We start from the raw sequence: 25,688 nt of genomic DNA, 5'->3' as shown, positions 1-25,688 counted from the left end.
TGTGTGGATTGAAAGTTAGATTATTGTGTGTGTCAGTGCAGAGGTCAAGAAGAATAACCATATGACATATAGAGTTCCTGTGCAGTAATCATGAAACAATGGTTTCCCTAAAACATGGATTATAGATGTTGCAGTAATGATCTAATACTTTAAAGGATTGGTGCATAACAAAACATGACATTCACATGATATTTTTCTATACATCATGAGTAGAATTTTCATTGATACAATAAGTAATTGGAGTTTTGATAACCCTGTGGTCATTTCCCATGCCACCTGATATAATGATTTAAGTTTATTACTCCTTTGTTATTGACTTTTTATATGCATAAATTCAGTTGATGAATGTGCCCCATGCCTACATATTCTGTAGATTCCCTTCTCACCTCACACCCCAATTCAATTAGGTAAACGATTGTATGACAACATTGTGGATTGTTTTCTTATTTTGGCCATATCATTATATTATGTCCTTGACTATGTTTCAAGAAATTATAGTATCAAGTATATTTGTTGGGATTATCGATTTCCTTGTTTTCTCCAATTTTTTCATGCATAATTTTTTTCTTTATGCCAAGAATTTGTTTGGCCAAATGGTGCTTACACTAGATCTCTTCAAATTGTTGAAACTAGTGGGATCATTGTGAAATGAAAATTAACACAATGGTTACATAAGAAGATAACATTAATTCCGAATTATTATCTGAAATAATTTAATTCATGAAAAGAAATATAGGAAGGGATATTTGTAAAACTCTACAATGATTTATTTTCTCAGGACATATGGAAATAATTGATAGTGGAAATAGATTATAGAGATAGGTAGGAAGTTCATAATGAAATATATGGCCACATAATTCTTGCATAGAAACTATTTGACATTCACATATAACATTTTGTTCACCTGCACTTAATTGAATGCTCCCATATTTAATAGATTGAATTATAGAAATATACATGAAATCAAAATTGTCACACAAAAAAAATTTGAAATGGGAACCATATAGGGGATATTCTTCTTTTTGGTCAATTTGAGAATGTCCTTAATCGTAGATTCTAGCATTGACAATAGTATAAGTTTTCTGAAGAATAGTTTGGACAACATTTGTTTCTTTGTTGATTAATCTAATATCAATGATTTCACATATTTTCATTTTTTCAAATTCACTAATGGTGACTAGATGTATGTATCACTTTCCATCTCAAAGAAACACAAATTTGTAGCATGGTGTATTCCTTGAGACTCCAACACAGGACTAGATTTTTTTTCACAAGGAAAACTACTGGACTATACTAGTGGTTTTGAGGGTTGACGAATGTAAATTATGTTGGCATTATGATAAAGGTGTTGTCCTTGATGGCAGCTCACTTAGATGAAAAATCATAGTGCAGTAGGTTAACAATAAATAATTACAGACCACACTCCAAAGAATGAAGATAGAGAGGTATACGCAGGTTCACCTTGTCCATGTTGCATATACACGTAGGTTTACTGAACAAAAGGAGTGTATACATACACATGCATTTTCACAGAAGGAAAGGCATGTATATCTTGGAAAACCAAATTTTTTTGGTCCAAGATATTTCTTGGTCCAAGGTATTTGATTGGTCCGAGGTATTTAAATTGTCCAAGGTATTGATCCTAAGTAGTTTTGGTCCATGGTATTGAGAAAGGCCTAAAAATATATAAGGAGGAGAAGATCATTAGGCCAAGGGTGTGCAAGGATATGAATATCTTATGAAGTGTTGGATCATATATGCAGGTTAATGAGCTTCTAATGGTTTGCTTGATTTGATCTAAGGATGCACATATATGGCTGATGAAGGTTGATTGACTGGGATCATAAAGGCTTAAGAGTATTATCATTATGTGGTTTGATCTTGAACAATCTAGATCTGAATACTGATGCATTCTTTATTCTGTAAATGTAACGATCTGGGTATGGCCAAAGTTTGAAATAGTTGTGATGTTTTAAGTTAGCATTTACAGAACTATACGCAAGTTCACTTTAGTAAAAGAGTGTATACATGCTGGTTCATCATATCAAAGTAGCGTATACATCATAAATTTGAATTTTCAGATCTGTACGTTGGTTCCCTTTGGTAAAAGTGCATATACACACTGGTCTGACACATGGAAGCAGTGTATACCTTATGAAGTATGATATTTAAAGTTTTAGCAGTTTTTGTTTGCTGTTGTAGAGTTCTGGGTTCTGCTTTGTGTTCTGGTGACAGTGTTCTGAATGATCAGATTGATTGATTGTGATTTGCTTCACTGATGATGGGTTTTCAAGTGATTGATTGATTTAGTTGTGGATTGAGTTTCAGTGATTGGTTGATGCAGATGTATTTGATGGTTGTATTGCAGTTCTGATTTTCTAAGTTTCAATGTTGTTGATGGGTCTAGTATGAAAATTGGATGAAACGTGGCCTTCAGATTGTGGTGTTGTGTTCCAAGAGTATCCAGTCTGAAAATTCATGAAAAATGGTCCCTGGTGGAAGAGTGGAGTTTTCTGTAGGCTGGCACCTACGTACTATTAAAAATATTGGCTAGTACAAGAGCTAGGGGGTTGTAGCTCCCTTCCATTAGTAACTAGAGAATGAGAGAAGGTTGTGGCCTTCTGCAGGTGGGTGCCTGTGTACTGGTATGAGTCTGCACCACTACAAGATTGTAAATAGATTTTCTTATTATTAAAAAGAAGACAGAGATGATAGCAGCAGGCGGTTTTTACCCACATTGGGTTTCCACCTTATATCTTGGTGTTCATGTGTGTTTATTATGTGTGATGCTTTATTATGCTTTTACTACATTGTCTAATAAATCTCTGATAGACTGGTTTAAGCTCAATACATGATAAATTGTCTAAATCAAAAGTTCTTTGCATATACGCTGGTTTCTTTAAGTCCAGTCGCGTGTACATGCTAGTTCACTTTACTGAAGTAGCGGATATAAATCTATTTGGGAAATAAAATTATAGATTTGATAATATTGATTCACCCCCCTCTTAGTATTATTTCCAACAATTGGTATCAGAGCAGGTCCTTCAGAAGAAGCTTGATCGCTTGAAGGGAGATCCATCATCATGAGTAATCAAGAAAGCGTGGGATCCATCAGACCGCCAATCTTTGATGGGAGCAATTTTGTTTATTGTAAAATAAGAACCATAGCCTATCTACAATCACTTGGAATGCATGTCTGGGAAATTGTGGAAGGAGGATATGCATTTCCAACAGTGTTTCCTACAGATACGGCAGGTAAAGAGCAATATGAAACCAATGCCAGAGCTGTCAATACTTTAATGGGAGGTCTGTCACAATTAGAATTTGTCAAAGTCATCCAACTCAAATCAGCCAAAGAAATATGGGATAAAATCGTTCTGAGCTACGAAGGAGATTCTCAGGTAAAACATGCTAAGCTTCAAACTCTCAGAATTCAGTATGAAACTCTTAAGATGCATAGTGATGAAAGTATAGCTAGTTACTTCTTACGTATAGATGAGGTTGTTAATTGTATGAGGAATCTGGGTGAAGAAATAAAGGAAGTTACCTTAGTTGAGAAAGTTTTGAGATCCTTGTCTGCTAAATTTGAATCAAAAGTGTTTACCATAGAAGAAAAACGGGATCTGCAGACTATCATTATGACACAGCTTCACGGAATCTTAACTACCTTTGAGATGAGAAAAGGAGGACCATCAGATATGAGATGATCTAGATTTAAAGCTTCAACAAAAGGAAAGGAATACCACAATGAATCATGTCATATTTTAGAAGAAGAAGATGAGGTAAACTTTGTCAAGAACCTTCAACGTAGTTTCAAAAGATTTAGAGGTAAGCTAGCCTTCAAATGCTTTGCCTGTGGCAGAGTCGGTCATTATGCTACCAAATGTCCTCATAAAGATAAATATGAAAAAGGGAAGGAATATGCAAAATGGAATAGAAAACAAGTTGTAAATAAAAGGAGTTACTATACTCATGAAGATAGCGATGGTTTATCAAATAGTGATGAAGATGAAAATAGAAATGATTATAGACTTCTAATAGCTTATGTTGATGATAATTTTTGGGATGCTTTAGAAGAGGATGACCTTCATGAAGAAATCTCTAAACTCAAAATCTGTTTAGAAGAAAAGAATATGATTATAGATACCTTGACATACCAACTTGCTGAAAAGGAAAAACACAATGAAAAACTAGAATGTGAAATTGTGGGTCTAAGAAAGGATTTTGAGAAAACAAAATCTCTCAATATTATATTTGCTAAAGGATTAGAAACTTTAAATGAATTATCAATGTGCAGTGTTCTCCTTTGATAAAGATAGGTCTTGGATATACTGAAGAAGCAACTCAATCATAGAAGTCGTCAACCTGCACTAAAAGCTATCTTGATGCAGCAAAGACCAGTGAACAGTATGACAATTGTCAGCAAAGCCATAAAGTTGATCTATAGGTAAATCATACTCACTTTACTCCAAGGATGAATGGAAGCCACAACCAACTGCAGGAAAATCATACTCAATTTGGTCCAAAGATGAATATCAATAGAAACTACAATCACCAGGTCAATAGATTTGATAGTCGTAGGAACTTCTTTAATGGGAAATGTTTTTCATGTCATAATTTTGGGCACAAAGCTAGTCAATGCGTTTCTTACAAAGCCATCATGACTAGAGAAGCAGGAAATCACAGGAATGTAACAGGGACCAAGGGAAGTTCCTATAATAACTTTTCTCCTCTTGAAAAAGTAATATAATGCTTAATCTGTAACAACTTTGGTCATGAAGAATTTGAATACAGGAGAAAAATACAACAAACATCTCAAAAGAAGAAAACGCCATTAAATCCCAAGATACGGAGAAGGAAAGAATCTCAAATACAAAGATGTGGTATAGCCTTGTATGCAGAAGGACAAGAAAATCAGTGGTATATCGATAGTGGATGCTCCATACAAATGACATGTGACAAAGAAAAACTTCACTCATATAATGCCTTAGAAAAAGAAAAGAATGTCTCATTTGGAAATGACTCTCCTACTATCATAAAAGGTAAAGGTTTTGTTTTATTGAAAGAAAAGGTTAAAGCTAGAAATATTATGTATGTAGATGGTTTAAAGCACAACCTGTTGAGTGCCAGTCAAATGTGTGATCAAGGAAATGAAGTGGTGTTTCGATCAAATGGATGTGTTGTTCACGAACTTGATATAGGAGAGACTGTGATCAAAGGTATAAGAACTCCAAACAATTTATACATACTCAAGGGAGGACAACAACAATGCTATCTACGAAAAAATGATGAAAATTGGTTGTGGCATAGAAGATTGGGACATCTAAGCTTTTCTCAAATAAGAAAAGTATGCAGATTCAAGGTTGTTTGTGATCTTTCAGATATCAGCATCCTTGAAAATACAATATGCAAACCATGTCAAATCGGTAAGCAAACTAGAGCTCACTTCATTGAAAAGAAAGGATCAGCTAGTAAGCCTCTTGAACTTTTCCATACTGATTTATGTGGACCATCAAGGAAAAAGTCACCTCATGGAGAAGAATACTTAATTTTGTTCATTGATTATTTTTCTAGAATGTGTTGGATAGGTCTTCTAAAGCATAAAGATGAAGCATTTGAAAATTTCCAAGCCTTCAAAGCTTTGGTTGAAAATGAATTAGATCGAAAAATCAAATGCCTAAGATCTGATTGAGGAGGGGAATTTACCTCGGATGAAATCTTTGACTTTTGTGAACAACATGGAATAAAAAGGCAATTCTCCACACAAGGACTCCTCAGCAAAATGGAGTGGTAGAAAGAATGAAAAGAACTGTTCAACAAATGGCTCGAGCTATGCTAGATGAATCTGGAACTCCTGCAACCTTCTAGTGTGAAGCTGCATTCACCGCTGTAACTATTCTCAACTAAGAAAATGTTTGGGTAAATAGCACTCAAACTCCACATGAACTTTGGTATGGTAAGACTCCTACTGTAAAATACTTTAAAGTTTTTGGAAGCAAATGTTATATCAAAAATACTGATGAAAATATTGGTAAGTTTGAGCCCATAGCAGATGAATGTATTTTTCTTGGTTACTCTTCCCAAAGTAAAGGATATAAATGTTATAATAAAAGACTTGGGAAAATTGTTGAAAGTATTGATGTTGTGGTTGATGAAGCATAAAAAAATCCAAAACAGATAAACACAAAAGATTATAACAATGAAGAAGATGGGAATTATTTTCCCACATCAAATCACAATGATATTGAATAAGAAACCAATGAAGCACTAGAAGAAGAGATAACGGTAGAAGAAAAGACTTCGTCCAAGTATTTTAAGAAAAAATCATCCAGAAACTCAAATTTTAGGGGAAAAAGAGGCAGGTGTACATACAAGAAGAACTATTACAGAAACCTCAAGCTATCTAGCATTACTATCCTCTATCAAACCTCAAAATGTAAATGAAGCATGTAAAGATGAATGTTGGGTCAAGGCCATGAATGAAGAACTTGAGAAAATTGAAAAGAATAATACTTAGGAATTAGTTCCTAAACCTCATGATACAAATATTATAGGAACTAAATGGATATTCAAAAACAAGCTGAATGAAAATATAGAAGTCATTAGAAACAAGGCCATACTTGTTTGTAAAGGGTATGATCAACAATAAGGTATAGATTTTGAAGAAAATTTTTCACCTGTTGCTAGACTTGAAGCCATAAGGACATTTCTTTCTCTTTCTAGCTTTCAAAAATTCAAAGTATACCAAATGGATGTAAAATCTGCTTTCCTTAATGGAGATTTAGAAGAATAAGTTTATATTGAACAACTAGTAGGATTCATTCTTGGAAATGATGCAAAACTTGTATGGAGGCTCAAAAAGGCTCTCTATGGTCTGAAACAGGCTCTAAGGGCTTGGTATTACCACCTTGACAAATATCTACACCAAAAAGGTTTTACAAAAGGTTCTGCAGATAGCAATCTATATATAAAGATTGAAACTGATAAATTGCTAATTATTGTTGTTTATGTTGATGATATCACTTTTGGAAGCAATGAAGAATCCATGAGTCAGAATTTTGCTTCAGTAATGCAGCAAGAATTTGAAATGTCCTTGCTTGGTTAACTTACCTATTTTCTTTGTCTACAAGTTCAACAAAATAAAGATGGTATTTTTCTTTCACAAACCAAATATCTCAAACAGATATTGAAAAGGAACGACATGGAAGATTCTAAACCTTTATGTACCCCAATGGTAACAGGATGAAGTCTCAACTCAAATGATGAATTAGCAGTAGTACATCAACCAACTTATAGATCCATGATTGGCAATCTGCTTTATCTAATAGGTACCTGACATGACATCATCCATGTAGTAGGAATAGTTGGAAGATTCCAAGCAAATCCAAAGGAATCACGCCTTCAGGAAGTCAAAAGAATTTTCGAATATCTTCAAGGAACTCAGAACTTTGGTTTATAGTATCCTAGAGATACAGATCTTACTCTTCATGCATACATAGATGTAGATTGGGTAGGGAGTGTTGATGACAGAAAAAACACTAGTGGTGGTGCATTCTATATGGGTTCCAGGTTAGTGCCTTGGTTCAACAAGAAACAAAGTTCAATTTCTTTATCTACAGCTGAAGTAGAATATGTGGCTACTGCATCTTGCTGCACACAACTAATTTGGATGATGAAAACCTTGCAAGACATTCAGATCACATGTACTCCACCCACCTCCATTCTATGTGATAATACAAGTGCCATCAGTGTTTCAAAGAATCCAGTCATGTAATCGAAGACCAAGCACATACCCATCAAATACCATTTTCTACGTGAACAAGTGCTTGAACAAAAGGTCAAATTGGAGTATGTTCCCTCTAGAGAACAAGTTGATGATATATTCACTAAACCATTGCCCAAAGAGACATTTGAATATCTTAGACAAAAGCTGGGCGCAGTTGCTGCATCATCCTGCTGTTAAATCCAATTTTTCAGAGAAAGGTTATTATACGCGTGTTTCATGGAGTATAGTCATGCACACATGGGGGTTTTTGTGGGTCAAGGAGTGTATATGTTTTTTAGATAAGAAAAATAGTGGGATAGGATCTGATATGGGTGCTCTGACTAATATTGATGATTAATGTCTATCGATATGCTTTGATCATTAATTTTTTTTACCTGACTGACAAAGATGACTTGATCATTGACCTGTTAATAATGCACAATTAGCACAGGTTGAGTGGGAGAATTAGCCTTCACGTACTTTCAGCATTGTTGGCATTATGGTAGCTGAGTCCAGCTATGGCTTCAGATATTTATACCATTTCTTGCTTAAGTCATGTAAAAGTCTAGGGTGTGATATGTCTTCTCATACATTTGAATGAGTCCTCTTGGACAAATGATGTAATTTGTATCCCCACTTTACATGGGATGGATGATGTAGTATTTATTGTTTCTATCATGTATAAACAATCGGTATATGCCCACTTGGTTGGGAGATGGATGTATGTATGAGTCATTGGTGATAGGAAGGTCATCCTCACAAGTCGAGTTATAGAGTCATGTTATTCTTTTAGAAAATAATTTTTTTGTAGTCTCTGTTTATGCTCAAGGGGAGAATGGATGGTTCACTGCATCTCAACATGTACAAAAGGGGAGCTCAATCAGAGAATTTGGATTGTACTCAGGGGAAGCAGGAACAACATAATGTATGTCAAAGGGAGTAAATATCTTGGTCCACCCTTTGCCCTTGATGTCAAAGGGGGAGAGTGACTTGGTGTTGTTGTTGCCATCAAGTCCAAAGGGGGAGATTGTTGGCATTATGATACAGGTGTTGTCCTTGATGGCAACTCACTCAGATGAAAGATCACAGTGCAGTAGGTTAACATCAAAGAATTACAGACTACACTCCAAAGAATGAAGAAAGAGAGGTATACATAGCTTCACCTTGTCCAAGCTACATATACACGCAGGTTTACTAAACAAAAGGAGCGTATATGTACACATGAACTTTCATAAAAGGAAAAGTGCGTCTATCTTGGAAAACCAAAAGTTTTTGATCCATGGTATTTCTTGGTCCAATGTATTTCGTCTAAGGTATTGATCCTAAGTAGTTTTGGTCCATGGTATTGAGAAAGGCCTAAAACTATATAAGGAGGAGAATACCATTAGGCCAATGGTGTGCAAGGATTTGAATATCTTATTAAGTGTTGGATCATATACACATGTTAATGAGCTTCTGATGGTTTGCTTGATTTGATCTAACGATCCACCTCTATGGTTGATGAAGGTTGATGGACCGGGATCATAACGGCTTAAGAGTATTATCCTTATGTGGTTTGATCTTGAACAATCTAGATCTGAGTACTGACGCATGTTTTATTCTGTAAATGTGATGATCTGGTTATGAATGAAGTTTGGAATAGCTGTGATGTTTTAAGTTGGCATTTACAGATTTGTACGTAGGTTTGCTTTAGTAAAAGAGCGTATACACGTTGGTTCAACATTTCAAAGTATCGTATACATCATAAATTTGAATTTGCAAATCTCTACGCCTGTTCCCTTTGGTAAAAGTGCATATACACGATGGTTTGACACATGGAAGTAGTGTATACCTTATGAAGTATGATGTTTAAAGTTTCAGTTGTTTCTGTTTGGTGTTGTAGAGTTCTGGGTTCTGCTTTGTGTTCTGGTGACTGTATTCTGGTAACGGTGTTTTGAATGATCAGATTGATTGATTGTGATTTGCTTCAATGATGATGGGTTGTCAAGTGATTGATTGATTCAGTTGCGGATTGAGTTTCAGTGATTGGTTGATGCAGATGTATTTGATGGTTGTATTGCAGTTATGATTTTCTGAGTTTCAATGTTGTTGATGGGTCTAGTATGAAAATTGGATGAAACGTGGCCTTCAGATTATGGTGTTGTGTTCCAGGAGTATCAAGTCTAAAATTTCATGAAATGTGGTCCCTGGTGGAAGAGTGGAGTTTTCTGTAGGCTGACATCTACGTACTAGTAAACATATTGGCTAGTACAAGAGCTAGGGGGTTGTAGCTCCCTTCCGGTAGTAGCTGGAGAATGAGAGAAGGTTGTAGCCTTCTACATGTGGGTGCTTGTATACTGGTATGAATCTGCACCAGTACAAGATTGTAAAATTATTTTGTTTTTATTAAAAAGAAGACAGAGACGAAAACAACATGTGGTTTTTACCCACATTGGGTTTCCACCTTACATCTTGGTGCCTAGAAATTTTAGCCAAGTCCATGTCAAACCAGTAGTCCATGTGTGTTGCTTATGTGTGATGCTTTATTCTTCTTTTATTGCAATGTCTAATAAATCTCTAATATACTGGTTTAAGCTCAATACATGATAAATTGTCTAAATCAAAAGTTCTCTACATATACACTAGTTTCTCTAAGTACAGTCGCGTGTACACACTAGTTCACTTCACTGAAGTAGCGTATATAAATTTGTTTGGGAAATAAAATTATAGATCTGATAATACTGATTCACCCCCCTCTCAATATTGTTTCCAACAAATTAGAGCAAGGGTTGAGAGTCTTGTTGTTTAATTAAATAGTTGTTCATTCAAATTGATATGAAAGGAGAATTATGGTGTGAAACGACCTTCATTAATGGTTGGAAACTAGAGAAAAAATAATTAGTATGCCTAGAATTAAACAATGACATAAATCACTCTTAGCAGAATAAGTAGAGAAACACAATTCAGTACCACAATGTTATGTACACAGTTACAATTTCAGATTTATCAGCTAATAAAGAGACACAAATTGGATTCATTAAGGATCTAGGGGTAGGCCACAAGCCTACTATCTATGCAATTGGTTATTTATTTCAAAAATACATGGTAAGTTAACCTGTAGAATACACCGGTTTCAAAAATAATTGCATTGCCATGATAGGATTTCAACCATTTTATGTAGATGAGTTGAGCATTTTACATGACCAAAAGATTATGTAACAGAGATCAGGACAAACATATTAGTGTGAGGCCTTTCTAGCTACTAGGCTACAATCTTACCAGGTTTAGATTCATGGCATATTTTGAAAGAAATCACAAAACCTATTCCCTGATGTCATTGTTAAGTTTTGGAGTGTGACCGATATGTTCTACACATATATAATTATGCTTTATATATGACTAGTTTTCCTAGAAGGAACCATGGCTTAGCCAACCTTTGATGCCCTTGTATGTTCCACATATCAGTTGTGCTTGTTTTTTCATACGAAATAAATCTTACCTACATGCTGGTGTTGTCTAGAATTGACACACTACAAGAAAAAGGATGGATCCAGAATTATCTAGAATTGTAAGGGGGTGGGTTACAAATAATATGGGATCTTATGCTCCTCACATCTAAGGTCAAGGGGAAGAATACGCTGATAGAAATCAGATTCATAACTATTGTGTTGAACCTAGTGAGTAGTATGTTGGTAGGTGAGGAACTTGATTTTGGGGCCACTTGGAGGTGGTTTGTCTATTTGAATGGTGGTGTATGGCCTGTGATCAGAAGTAGGTTGTCCCTTGCAAGAGGGGGGTCAAGCGGATACAAGAGGTATAATTGATCTAGGTTTCAGGTACCTTGGGTATCTAATTGTTGTTTGTTGCTCCTCATAGAGGGTGCAACTAAGAAATATGAGGTGATGCTCTTTAGGGTGTGTGACTTGTAATGATTGGTATCTATATTTGCAAACTTCTCATGAAGAGAGTAAGGCATTGTTGATTTGGGTAGTAGAAGAGGAAATGGAGCCTCTTGAATCTCAAAATAAACAATGGTATCTGTCTTGATCTCATAATGGATGGGACATGAGGAAATGAGATGTATTGTCATCTTTGGAATTTGTAAGAAAAATGAATATATTAAAATACAGAATCAAAAAAATAAACATACACAATCATTTCTTCCCTATCTATATCTGTAGGTCCCTTGCTATAACCTATATATGTAGGAAGAGGTAATCCAAATACATAATAAAATCTACACCCTTGACTAGGATCATGTAGATATTACAAGAAAATTAACTGGTCAAAACCATACCAATTAAAGAGGACCCTCCCAACCAAGCCTATATGTGAGTGTCTTGATATCTTGGTTTTCCTTGCTTTATGATTAATGTTTTTGACACCACTACCTTTTGTGATTGCAAAGCATAGCGAAGGAGAAGGGGGCATGGTGCCTCTACTTTGTGTAGAATGTTATGAAAATGTCAGATCATGATCATCTTAATTTCCTATCCTCTTGAAGTGCCTTCTTTCCTTTCATATATGCTATCTTATCAGGTAGGTTTTTTTCCAGTTCTCTACTAATGACTGAGCCATATTTCTTTGGTTGATTCCTTGGCCATCTAGGATTTTTTCCTACTTTTAACTTCTTGAGAAAAACCCATCCTAAGATAAAATGGTGAAGTTGGATTAGAAAGAACCTTGGTGGGCACTCCATAACCCACTTTCCTAACTCACAATGCATTTATGTTAAGTGCCTATTTCAAACATTATTTTTTAATGTTGATATTTATTAGGCCATTTCATGATTTATAGTTGAGCAAATCATATATTTATGCTTATTTTAATTGCACCTAATTACTTATTAATGTTTGTGACATGTGTACCATCCTTAATATCCATTATAGTGAGTGGACTTTTCCAATGTCAAGTATGAATCTGAAAAATTGCTCACCACCAATTTAGTTTGTGTATTGATTATCATGGAGGAAACACGGTGATGGATAATTGGATATTACCTTATTACAAAGAAAATTCATCTCAATCATCTAATAGGTTTTCGTTATTTTGATCAATTTCATGTTTTGGGATTATGATCCTATATAATTTTTTTGTTTAACATTTTCATTAATGACATTTTAATGTTTTGCATAATCAGGGAGGAAAAGGCAAAGACAAAGATGGAAGGTGGGTCAAAATTTTTATTGTGGGTAAATAAGAGTATAAAAATTGAGGAGCATAAAAATGTTGTGAGGGAAAAAGCTGCATGTCTTGCCAAGATTTTTGAACAACAGTTTTGTAACCTCTTGAGGCACAATGAGTGTCCTTTTTTTATATTATAATGATCTTATATCTTATTTTGCAATTTCTTGTATAATAATCATTATTCAACTTATAAATTTGAATGTAAAATTGTATTTGATATGGGTGCCTCGTTTACTCAGGATAATGTGGAAGATACACAAAGTGACGATGAAGAAAGGACAGTGCACAGTGGAAGTAATAATTTCTTTCTGAAACACTTTTTCTATAGTCTTCTCTGCTTAACTGTTGTAAATAGTTTTCTGATGTTTTCTTACTACTTCACTCTATTTTGAATCTTACATTTATAGGAAATATATGCCATGTGTTGAAATAAGAGAAAAGTGGATGCATTTTCTGGATGTTAAAACCTCCAAAATTGGCAGATGGGTGTGTAGCATACTTGCTATGATATCAATCTATTGCATATCCATGTTATGTGGTCAACTATATTGTCACTCAAGGATCAAAATGTTCTTGCTGGTGATGATGTTAATGATGGTATGTTGAGTTTTTATGCCAAGTCCTAAATTTTTAATTTACCTAATATGATCTTTGTATCCCTTGTTTTTAGTTATGTTTGTTGATTGAAGATTCACTAATTATGTTGTCATGCTACTACAACAATTGATATGCTTGAAAACATTGAAATTGGAGAGAAAAATGCAAGAAATGAAGCCTACAAAGCATCAAAGAAAAAAATTGTGATCTATGAAGACAAGTAAGCTAGATATTTATTGGATAATCAATTTTTTAAATGTTTTTACTTTTTAGCTTACAAATTTTTTACTATTTTTGTTGTGACAGATTTCAAATTGATATGAATACTATGAAATCAATTCTTCCTCAATATGATGACCCTTTTAAGGAGGAGGTAAGTTTTTCCCTTGATGTTATGATGTAGTACTATTGAGATATTTAATATATTCACAATTTTTCTAAGATACTCAAGGCTTTAGCATTCGTTTTGTACCAAGTTTATATGAAAATTTTGCAATTTTGTTTTCAAGGGGTAACTATAGATCAATTGGGAGGTATAAATGAAGAAGTCCACAACAAACTAGATGAGGTAAGTTGGATTCATATTTTTCATAGGCATTTTATTTTAGGCAGGTGTGTGTGTTTTTTAAATGGAACTACTTCTATCAACTAAGGAATCTGGAAATAGAACTGGTACTTCTATAGTTAGCTGCTTTAATACTAAAAAACTACTTAGTGACTAGCTGACCATGATTATTGAGACTTCCTGCTTCCTACTTATTAGGAAAGGCTTGTGTTCAGAATTTGCAATAAAATATAACAAAATTCACAGGACCCTACACTTTTATGAACAAAAGCTTTTTACTTTCGGACAACAGAAGAGTTAAAGGATTGTTTCATTTCTAGCTAACTCAGAGGGTCCTCTATAGGATTCCTTATCCCTGGTCATTTTTCCTTCTTTCATTGTAAAAAAAAAATTCTAGGTTTTTCACCTACATAATCTTTAAAATATTCTAGACAATTAAAAATAATATAAGATAATTTTATTAATGTCCAATAAATGATCACAAGAGTGGTTAAATGGGGCTAAAATAAAGTACAATTTGTGTAATTTAAAGTGGGAATGCAAAACAAATTCAATCTCTCAAATACCATAAAAAAGAAAAGATCCAATACCTAAGAATCGAGTCATAAAGAAAGAAAGAAAAGGACACATACATGAAACTTTGAAATGAATTGAATACATAAGTGAAATCTCCATATCAATATGGGTGTGTCATGTGGTCTAGAATTATAAGTTGAGGCTGAGAGAAGTGAGAGAATTATAAGTCTCCTCATCCAAGTCTTCAATCACCTTGAAGGGGCTAATGCACTATTTGAGGAGATCGTGTTGAGAGTACCAGAGATTGAGGGGGGCTTGGTTGTGTAATCCTGGAAGGGATCTTGGGATGAGCCTTAGATCGAGGATCTACGCTACTCCTACAAGGAAAATATTCTCTAAAATGATGACTATTCACTTGGTGGATCATGGATTTAATCTAAGGAACTGTGTCTTTAGCACTAGACCTCTTAGAATTATTCTTCCTACTGGTACTATGAGGTTTATTTCAGGGTCTATGATGCGAGATTTACAAAATTTATCAGAAGAAGGGAAATAACTATCTGGGGGGAAGAGTTTCAAGGTAAAATGGATTTGATATATGACGGAGATTGCAATCGTTGTCACTTGTTGCACATATTGGTTGCATAACATGGAAGAAAGAGGTGACTTGGAAGAATTTGGACAAGGAGGATGACATAGAGATTGCAATCATAGAAATATGTAGGTAAAAGAAGATGAAGAATATGGACACCTCTGATCTAGATACCTAAAGAAAATGGATATGAACCCACTCATCTTCTGACATTCTTCAATTTCCCACTTCCCCTCGACCATCCAAACACCTGGGATTTGATACCATTCCAATGCTCCTTTTCACATGCATAAACTGTTTGCCATACAACATCCTACCTATAGTCTATTGAGATATATTAAAATGGCATTCGAGGGAGGCCTTAACTAGCTTCCTTTTCTTTTCCTACCATGACTTATTACTGCCATGAGGGAGTGGAGATCATGATCCTTGAACAATGGATCTGCAAGAGTGTCGAGCAATGAGAGGAGAATCCAAGAACCATACTATTAACATGGAGGAAACCTACCTTAGCCATCACAACAGGCATGATCTGTCAACTCTAGGAAGTGCTCAAAGTAGAAATCTATCTTAGGGTTGAGGCCCCAAAGAGGTGTAATATGAGTGATTTGGATGCATTGTCTATGAATGTGCTCTTTCATTACCCTGTCAAGGTCTTTCTTAGACAACAGGAGGTGGCCTAGAGTGTCTAGAAAGAACTTGAAAGTGGGGAGGAAAATTAAAGAGTTTGCCATAGATTGAAGTAACTTGGAGGCCCTATAAAATCAACATTGAACCCACATAGTGGGGCTTGCAGAAGCAAAGAACTACAAGAAAGAAAGAGAAAGATAGGGGTGCCATGGTTTCCTGGAAGTAATATCCGCAAGGGTTTGCACACTCAAGGAAGAGACCAATCTGAAAATGGTCTCTGGGTGCATATAATTTGCTTTGAAATATGCTTGGGTGATGGAATGGTGATCTTTTGAAATGAAAGCAATATAACATAAGAATTTGTACTCATTCCATTCAAGCCTATTGAACTTGAATCATGTTTTTTTCGAGACCTTAAACCAATAGAGGACTATGGTTCTGATGATCATATCCAAGAGGTGCATTTTAGATGTGATGTCCTAGAAGTACTCTGGAAGCTCTGCCTCTAGAGTAGTCCATATTTTTTTCATCCTCTTCTTCCTTTTTTATTGTCAAGTTTCTTCATATTTTACATGTTTCATTTGATTTCTTTTGTTTTTGACCTATCTTTTCTCCCCTTGTCCATCGTTTTGGAAGAGGATCCCAAACGAGGGTCATTGCTTCTTTTCTCCATGTAAGCTTTCTTCCTTTTGGCTATATCTTGTTTGATAACTCGACACGATCTCAAAGTCATGGGCCCTTATCCATGACTATCATCTGATATTCCTTGTTTTCAAACAAAAAAACATTTTCCATAGGAAAAGAGGGAAAAAGTCTTAAGATTCAAGTTGCCCCATTCCTTTACAATCCATTGGAGGGTTCCTTTGGAAACAATCCTATGAAATCTTCAAACTGGCACAAATTGTGAGAAATGCTCCAAACTTACTCAAGCAACATCTAATCCAACTTGATTATGGATTCCTTTCCTCTTTTCAACTATCCTAAAGAACAATGAGAGATGAGTGAAGTTGGGAATAGATGTTTTCTCCTTAAAACATCCTTGAACCTCTAAGGAAGAGCTATCTATGAACATTAGACCTACTGAAAGAGACTTGAGGGACACTAGGTGGACACCTAATTGTAAACATATGTTGGATTCATGGCTGGTTGAAGATTTTGCAGCCTAATCATCCTGATTTTTATTTGGTGTTTATCTACTAATGAGATATTTGTTAATCATGTTTTAGATTTCATGTTATTTTGAAGAATGCTAGCACACTAGTTTAAGGAGGATTAAAGTGTGGTTGAATGTTGATATCACCTATTATGTTTGTGTAAATATTTTCTGTTTAGAAATGTCGAATGCTGATATTATATTTTATGTTCATGTAATATTGTCTCTCTAGATACACAAGAGGCTGTAAGGTGAAACTATGACTAGTCGAGCTTAAGAGTCACTCGCCCAACCAAGAATTTTTTTTTTTTTTTTTTAATTTTAGTCAAGAGAAAATGCTTCAATTCAAGAAACCTAAGAAGAAGAAAAATTTCAGAAGAAGCATAAGCTAGACATTGATGCACTGGAAGAAGCAATTGTTGTTGGGGATCTTGGTTCTTGGCATGGGGGCTTCACTCAATGAACCTCTAACATATCATGTGCATTTGTGGCATACTAAACGATACTCCTAATTTGACTACATATTGGAACAAACCTCTAAAAATCACATTATTTAACCCTCTACTAATATGAACCCGATACAATTTCCCAATAAAAAGAACCCCTACTTTCACTAGATATTGTAGGTATCCATTTTTTCATTAACATTTTTTATACCCCTTTATATTTTTTCATTAAATTTGAGCTCCATTTTTTTATACCTGCTAATATAAAAACCCTTTACCCCTATATATCCCCCAATATATTATGTCATTTTTTCCTCAATATATATTCCCCAATATGAACCCATGTGGTATGGTATTGCTACGTCAGTGAAGCCCCCTTGGTTTTAGGGTTGATACAAAACGAAATTTTTTCAGGGAAAATGCAGAAAAGAGAGAAGCCGAACTTAGGATAAGCACATATAAAAATGCATATAAGAAAACAGCAGAGGCAACCATTTGATCCATTGTGTCTGTTTATCAGATACAAAGTGACGAATATATCCTTCCAAACATTTGTTTACTATCTCAGTTTGCCCATTGTATTGAGGATGATAATATGACCTATGAGCTAACTGAGTACCGAGACAAGAAAATAATTTTGTCCAAAAATTTCTAGTGAAAATGGGATCTGTGTCGCTTACAATAATCTTTGGGTTTCCATATAGCTTTTGAATTGTTTCTATAAATTCAGTAGAAACTGTACTAGCTTTAAATGGATGCGATAATGCACAAAAGTGTGCATACTTGGTAAGTCTGTCAATTACCACCATGATGTCACTCTTTCCTTCAAACTTGGGTAAACCTGTGATAAAATCCATTGAAACCTCCTCCCAGCATTGGCTTGGAATGGATAAAGGTTGTAATAGACCAAGGGTCTTAATTGTTTCAACTTTATTTTGTTGGCAAACCAAACATTCGGCCACAATCTTTTAAATATCCAATTTAAGGCCATCGCAAAAAATTCCTTCTTAACCCTGTGGTAAGTTTTTAAAAATCCTGAGTGCCCTCCTAAGGGAGAAGTGTGCAATTCCATAAGAATCTTTTGTTTGAGGTGGGAATTCTTACATAGATATAAGTGATATTTGTACCATAACGAATCATTTTTCCAGCTAAATGTATAACTGGAATCTTGTTGTAACTTTTGAATGAGTGCCCACACTTCTTCTTCATTCTTCCATTCATCCCTTGCTTCATTTATCCAATATGGTTGGATAATAGAAATGGTGCACAAAAATGCTTCCACATCCTCATCATTTCTTGAGAGTGCATCTGCCACAACATTTTGCTTCCATTTCTTGTAGATGATTTCAAAGTCATAAACCAACATCTTTGTGACCCATTTCTTTTGCTCCTCAGAGGATGATCTTTGTTAAAAAAGTATTTAAGACTATCGTGATCCGTTTTTACCTTGAAGTGTCTTCCCATTAGGTAGGGTCACCATTTCTTAAGTGCATGTAGTATTTCCAACATTTCCTTGTCATAAACAGTTTTGTGTAAATACTTTCCTTTGATTGGATGACTTATGAAAGAAATGGGTCTTTCATTTGGCATTAAAAAAACACCAATTCCATTTCCTAAAGCATCACATTCTACAATTAAGGTTTTTGTGAATTCTGATGTAGCTAAGATTGTGCTTGGCATATTACCTCTTTAAGATGTTCGAAGGCCTTTGTTGCTTCTAGTGTCCATGAAAATGCATGTTTCTTCAATAATGTTGTTAGAGGTTCTTCAATTCTCCCATAATTTTTAATAAACTTGTGATAATACCCCGTCAACCTGAGAAATCCTCACGTATGCTTTATGGATGTAGGGATTTTCCATTCCTTAATGGCTTTAATTTTGCTAGGGTCTACCTTAACACCTTCATGAGATACAATATGACCTAGATATTCCACATGTTGTACTCCAAAGAAACATTTGGAGCTTTTTTCATATAATTGTTTCTACTCCAATAGTTTGAGCACCCTGTCAACATGTTGAATATGATCCTTCGAAGACTTGTTGTAGATTAGTATATCATCAAAAAATAGTAAAACAAATTTTCTAAGGAACGGTTTGAAAATGGAATTCATCAAACCTTGAAATGTAGAAGGTGCATTGGTAAGGCCAAAAGGCATGACCAAAAATTCCTGATGACCCTCATGATTTCTAAATGTTGTTTTTGGAATGTCTTCAGTCTTCATTCTAATTTGATGATATCTTAAATGAAGATCCAACTTGGTGAAGTAAATTGATCCATGCAATTGATCAAATAATTCATTGATGACAAGAATGGGAAATTTATCTTTGATAGTGAGCTTGTTGAGCTCCTTATAATCCAGACGCATGAGCCATTTTCCATCCTTCTTGTGCACCAATACTACTGGAGCAGAAAAAAACTTTGACTAGGTTGAATTATACCAGCCTCTAGCATTTCTCCAACCATATGTTCAATTTCACTCTTTTGGGCTAGGGATATCTGTACGGCCTGATGTTTGGAGGAACACTTCCTGGAATCAAATGAATAGCATGATCATGATCATGAATAGGTGGGAGGCCTTTGGGAGTCTAAAAAACCTTGGAATGATTGTCCAAGACTTTTTGGAGATCTAGAGAAATAGATGATTTCGATGCGATAACCTCTAGTGAATATAATTGTGCAATTACGCCTCATTATTCCTTCTATAGAAGCTTTGTCATACTGTTAGAGCTGATTATCTTTCCTGGTTCCCCTGCAATACCCCTTAATTCAACTTCCTTTCCTTTTGCACAAAATTTCATGAAAAGTTCTTGAAAATTAAAAGCTATTGTACCTAAGGATTGTAGCCATTGGACTCCTAGTAAAACATCAGTACCACCCATTGGAATGGAAAGCATTGGGCTACTCAATACATATTCTCACATGGATAGATTGATATTATGGCACTTTCTAGAGCAATTTATGGTTCCTCCACTTGTAACAATCACTTGACACTCTAGTGCTAGATATAGGAAGCAATTCAATTCCTTGGCTATCTTACAATGAATAAAATTATGGGTACTTCCCGAATCAATCAACATTATTACCTTTTTCTTCTTGATATGTCCTTCTATATTGATAGTTTGAGGAGTGGTAATTTCAGCCAATGCATTACAAGATATGGTCAGATTCGTTTCTTGTTTATCTAGGGTTTCTTCCTGGAGTATATCCTCTTCTTTTTACATTTCTTCTTCCTTTTCTTCCTCCTCTTCACAATCTATGTAGAATAATTTCTTCTCAGCACACTTATGACCTTTAGTGTATTTGCTATCACAACTATAACAAAGCCCTTTTGCTCTTTTTTCTTCCAATTGTTGTGGCGTCAACCTTGTAGCTTGTGGAAGGCTAGGGGCAACAACACTTCCATCTTTATAGTTGTCAGTGATAGGCTTCTTGGTTTCCATAATTTTGCTTTCCATTTCTCTTGCTAACCTGAGTTCCTTATCCAATGAATCAGGTTCCCAAAGGTGAACCTCATGTTGGATATTATCCTTTAAATTCCCTAGGAACACATCAATCCTACGATCCTCTGGAATATCTTTTACCCTTAAGTTCATTTTTTGGAAGTCCTCAATGTGCTCCATCATTGAACCCTTTTGTTTGAGATTTATCAATTGGCTAAAAAAGGTGTTTCTCTTTGTATCCTCATAATGTGCTATCATTTTTTCCGTAAAAATTGCCCAAGTGACAATTTGTTTATGAGAGAAAAGCCATTAATACCATACAAACTGATTTGGTTCCAAATATAAAGTTGTAATATGTATCCTTGTGTGTTTTGCACATTATGGAGATCGAAAAATTACTCCATCTGTAGTATCCATGTTCCAGTATCCTTGCCATAAAACTTCCTCATATCGATTTTTGGAACATGGTGGGTCTTCAATACAACATTAGAGTCTATGAAATCATGATTAACATTTAATTTTTTCTCATAATAAGTTTCCTTTACGATCCTTTCACCATTATTAACCATTTCTTGTAGCAAATTATTCAAATTTATCTTCAATTCTTCCATCTTAGCATCCATTCCATTCATCTTAGCTTCCATGCCATTGATCTTAGCTTCCACACCATCCATCTTAACTTGCACGCCATTCATATTAGCTTCCATGCCATTCATGTTGGATTCAGTTACCTTTTGTGAGAGTGAAATTTGTTGTACTTGGTCTTGTAATTTTTATATATCATGTTGCATTTCTTCCTCTTCTTCATGAGTCGTGCTAGATATTTCAGGTTCCTTACTAGGTGTTTCCATTTTCTTTCTTTGGGGCATCAATTAATGCTAATAATTCTTCACTATTCCCTTTGAATTCCTTCAAAGTAATTTTTCAAACCAATCTTATGCAAAATTTTTAAAAAATACACACCTTTTTTTCACTTTGTAATAGCTCGATATTGAATCTGTTGTACCTCTGTAACTGTGGATCTCGAATATCTAAAATCACATCCTATAGTATCCCTTTGATTCCTCTTTCTAACCTAGCAGGTATGATCAAGATTGGATTCTCCAAGGAAGAGTTATGCCAAATCTTCCACGGTGACCTGATTATAGACTAGTTCAGTAGAGCGAACTTGTACGAAGTGCCATGTGTCACCGTTTCGACCTTAGTACCTGAAACTACTATACAGAAAACTAAAGGCCATCCTCTTTCTGAAACTTCTTACGAAATTCCAATCCAATGCTCAAAACAAAAGTTATAATGATTTTCCCTAGGTCACCTGTTTGGAATGTAATTCGGGAGTCTGAAGAAACCCTACCTTCCTGAGATCATATCTCCGACAATGTAGTGATACAAGCTCTGAAATTTGGATCCAAAGTTCAGAACGCTTTCAGAGCAAACGGGTTTTTTTTCACTACAGAAACATCACAGAAAAAAGTTCTAGTGAAAATTCCACGATAACCTATCTGGAGCAGCGAAACCCTAGAATCCAAAGCTCTGATACCAAATGTTATGAAACCAGCTCACAAAAAGATAGAAAAGATAGATCAACACCTTAGAATTCAGCCTCTTCGACGGGGAAACCTCCTTTACATTACACAAATGAAAAATTCTTGGATGACACAAATGACTAAACCTCCCTTCTTATAAATAGGAGTCTAAGGGGTCACAATATAATGAAGTCGACATAACAGTAATAACATAAGGGCACAACAATAACAATAGTGGGTTTGTATGGGCACACTGATAAAAATATGGGGAAAATTGGGGCACAATAATAAGAACAAGGGCTACAATGACAATAGTAATTGGGGAATCACTAGTATTATAGGGACCTAACAGTATTTAAAGAGGACGACAAGGGTACGGGTACTATCAAACAAGATGATGTTGCTAAATCCATAAGTGGTTGGACTGAGGTGAAGGAAATGGATATAGATGTCAGTTATAAAAAAAAGCAGAAGAAGAGGAAGAAGTGGTGACAGATGACATAATTAAAGAAGCTTCTGTAGGAAAAGGTTTGGCTGGGGCCTTGCAACTGTTGAAGGAAATGGGTTCATTGAAAGAGTTTGTGGAATGGGGTGGAAGGAATATGGATATGAAAAAGAGAAAACTTGTTGGAGTACGAGATATTGATGGACCAAAAGAGATATGTTAGACTATTTATATGAGTTTGGTCGTATTGTAAGTTTCTTTGTTTGAAAATTACAATTGTCTTGTGCTTTAGGCATGCTGATCTCCTAGTTTAATTCCTTAATATATGTTCATAGAAACAAGAAATTCATTTCCTTTCCATATATATATACAGATGACACCTAAAGAATCTTTTTGGAAGTTGTCACATAAGTTCCATGGAAAAGGCCCTAGAAAAATGAAATAAGAAAAAAATAAAAACATATGAAATGGTGTCAGGAGGAATTGAAGCTTAAGAAAATGAATAATGGGGACACCACTCTGATGTCCATGGAAAAAATGTGTGACATCTAGGCCAAATTACATACTCCTTATATTGTTCTCAATGGTCAAATTAAACTAGGGTGTGCTTATATTCTTTGTAGTTCAAGCATGAGTACTTTTAATTTGAGCATTATCTCTCTGATATTGGCTTCAATTAATCTATTACCTTGTCCATGTATTTTCATGTTGTAGGAAAACAAGTGATCCACAAAGTGGTTTTGCTACTGTTGAAAAGGAGGTTTCAGGAAGCCTGACTCCAATGCTTGGTGACAGGAATGTTGGTAGCATTGAACTGAATATAATTTTCTTCTTGTCTTTCTTTAAATGAAATTTATTCAGCACAATTGTGTAGTACATTATATGTTGTGTCTTGTACTTTTGAAAATATGTTACATGATTGTTCTCATTGTAGGTTAAGAATTTCTTAGGAATCAATCATAAATCTGAAGCTAGGATGATGGATCCTTTGAAAAAGCCAAAGACATGATATTGTTAGACTTGGCACTTCCTGCATGAAGATTATGAGTTTCTTATGGCCATGAATACTATTTATGTCAATGGTGTTTGTAGTCCTAATATATGATATGGTCCCTAAGGTTCTTAGCTTTGTTGCTAATAGCAAGCTCAAAATCAAGAATAATATCATTGTTTTTGCTAAGCAGGACCATATTTTTTCAAATGAGTTTATGAGTTGTGACAGATCGAGTAGGTGGGAAATAAGATGTCAAAATGTCGATACTATAGGTCAATATTATGTATAGAGAATATAAAATAATTGTTCTTTGCCCAACTTCTAAATGGCCATATGTATGGGTATTGTGCATCAATTTTAACTTGAGATTATGGAGAGATCTTTGTTTGAAGTTTGAACTTTGAGGACATTGTTATGGTGTAGACTATTTTTGTCCTTTCAGGCATTTCTAGGATATTCTATGGTTGAAGAGAAGAAGTAATAATATCCACATGCTACTTGACCAATTTTACTGGGAATTTTTAGAAAAATTTTGCAACCTTTGACTCCATATCAATTCTCCACCTTTTAAGTTTTAAGGATGTTGTTTGGAAGTACATTTATATAATAAGCTTTTTACCCAGGTTACATTGCTAGTATCATTTTGTCTATTCTCAAAATTAGGTAGTTGTGGTTTAGTGGTGATATGCACCCTTGAAACTATTCCACAGGCTTGCCAGGTTCTATAGAAACTCTCCTGGCTCCTTTTTTAATATAAAAGAAAGTGTTTTCCTAAATCTGATTGGTGGCATTTTTCAAAGAATATATTACTCAAAGATGGTTGTATCTTTCTTATATAACATTTCTCAATATCAGTTTAAATTTGATTGGTCTTTGATGTGGGGTCATATGATAGTCATAATGGAAATAAGCATGTTAGAATTTTCCCATATATTTTGCTATATAATCCCTGCATTTCCGTACTGCAGTTTTTACAAACATTAGAATATAGTGGATGAAACATTACTAAATTAACATTTGATATAGGAAATCTTGTCCATTTTTCACTTCTTTTCTAGTGTCTAATGAACCAATATTAGAATCAGACCGATTGTGCCATTTATTTTATTTTTGTGAATTTCATTGTCATTCTATGGAGAAATTGGAAAACACCTTGAGGATATTTGTGCTTTTGCATGCAAAATACATATGTTTCTCCAGAGTGTTGCATGGAGCACAAATTATATGAAGGAATGGGTGAAAATTGAATAGGACAAATACAAATATGTTAATGATCAATAAAGCATTTTGATGTTGTGCTAGTAGGACATGCATCTACATGTAGTAGTCCCAATGGAAGTTGAGAAGTCAGTTGAGCCTAATATTAGAGGGATTGTTATTTACATACCACAATATCCCTTTTTTCTAGGATAAAATGCTTCCTTAAAACTTTATAAAAAAATGTAGAACATTTCATACAAAAAGGGGTGGGCCACAAAGTAGTGTCCACAAGCCAAAAATAATTTAGTGCCTCATAGGCTAGTCAAAATTAGGACAGTCTAGGCCCCAAGGGCTTATGAAAAAATAACTTACTAAGTGCATAAATAAATAATATGGCCAAAGTCCATGACTAAACCAATTAAAATAATCACATTCAGTATAGACATAAAAACTAAGCAATTGCAATGGATCCTAGTGAGGTAGAGGGTCTGTTAACATTGGGATTGGGATGCACCTAATGACAGGTGGATTATGAGTTTGATAGGAAATGTGTCATCTATTGTTCGTTGCTCCAGGTGCTTCTCCATCAATATTTCGAAATCCAAGTGAGGGTACTTGTCATTTTTAGTTCATGGAGGAGGTGATCAAATAT

At 34.8% G+C, this 25,688-nt stretch overlaps 1 pseudogene; it reads left to right on the top strand.

Moving 5' to 3' along the window:
- Positions 1-13,149: 13,149 nt before the first annotated feature.
- On the top strand, positions 13,150-23,851 carry LOC149140066 (SART-1 family protein DOT2-like; annotated as a pseudogene).
- Positions 23,852-25,688: the final 1,837 nt, after the last annotated feature.

Source organism: Pinus tabuliformis, chromosome X (assembly GCF_031772625.1).
Source record: "Pinus tabuliformis cultivar Carrire ecotype Pingquan chromosome X, CPIR1, whole genome shotgun sequence".
In the NCBI taxonomy this organism is placed as follows: Eukaryota; Viridiplantae; Streptophyta; class Pinopsida; order Pinales; family Pinaceae; genus Pinus; species Pinus tabuliformis.
This window is presented reverse-complemented; position numbering and strand designations above follow the sequence as displayed.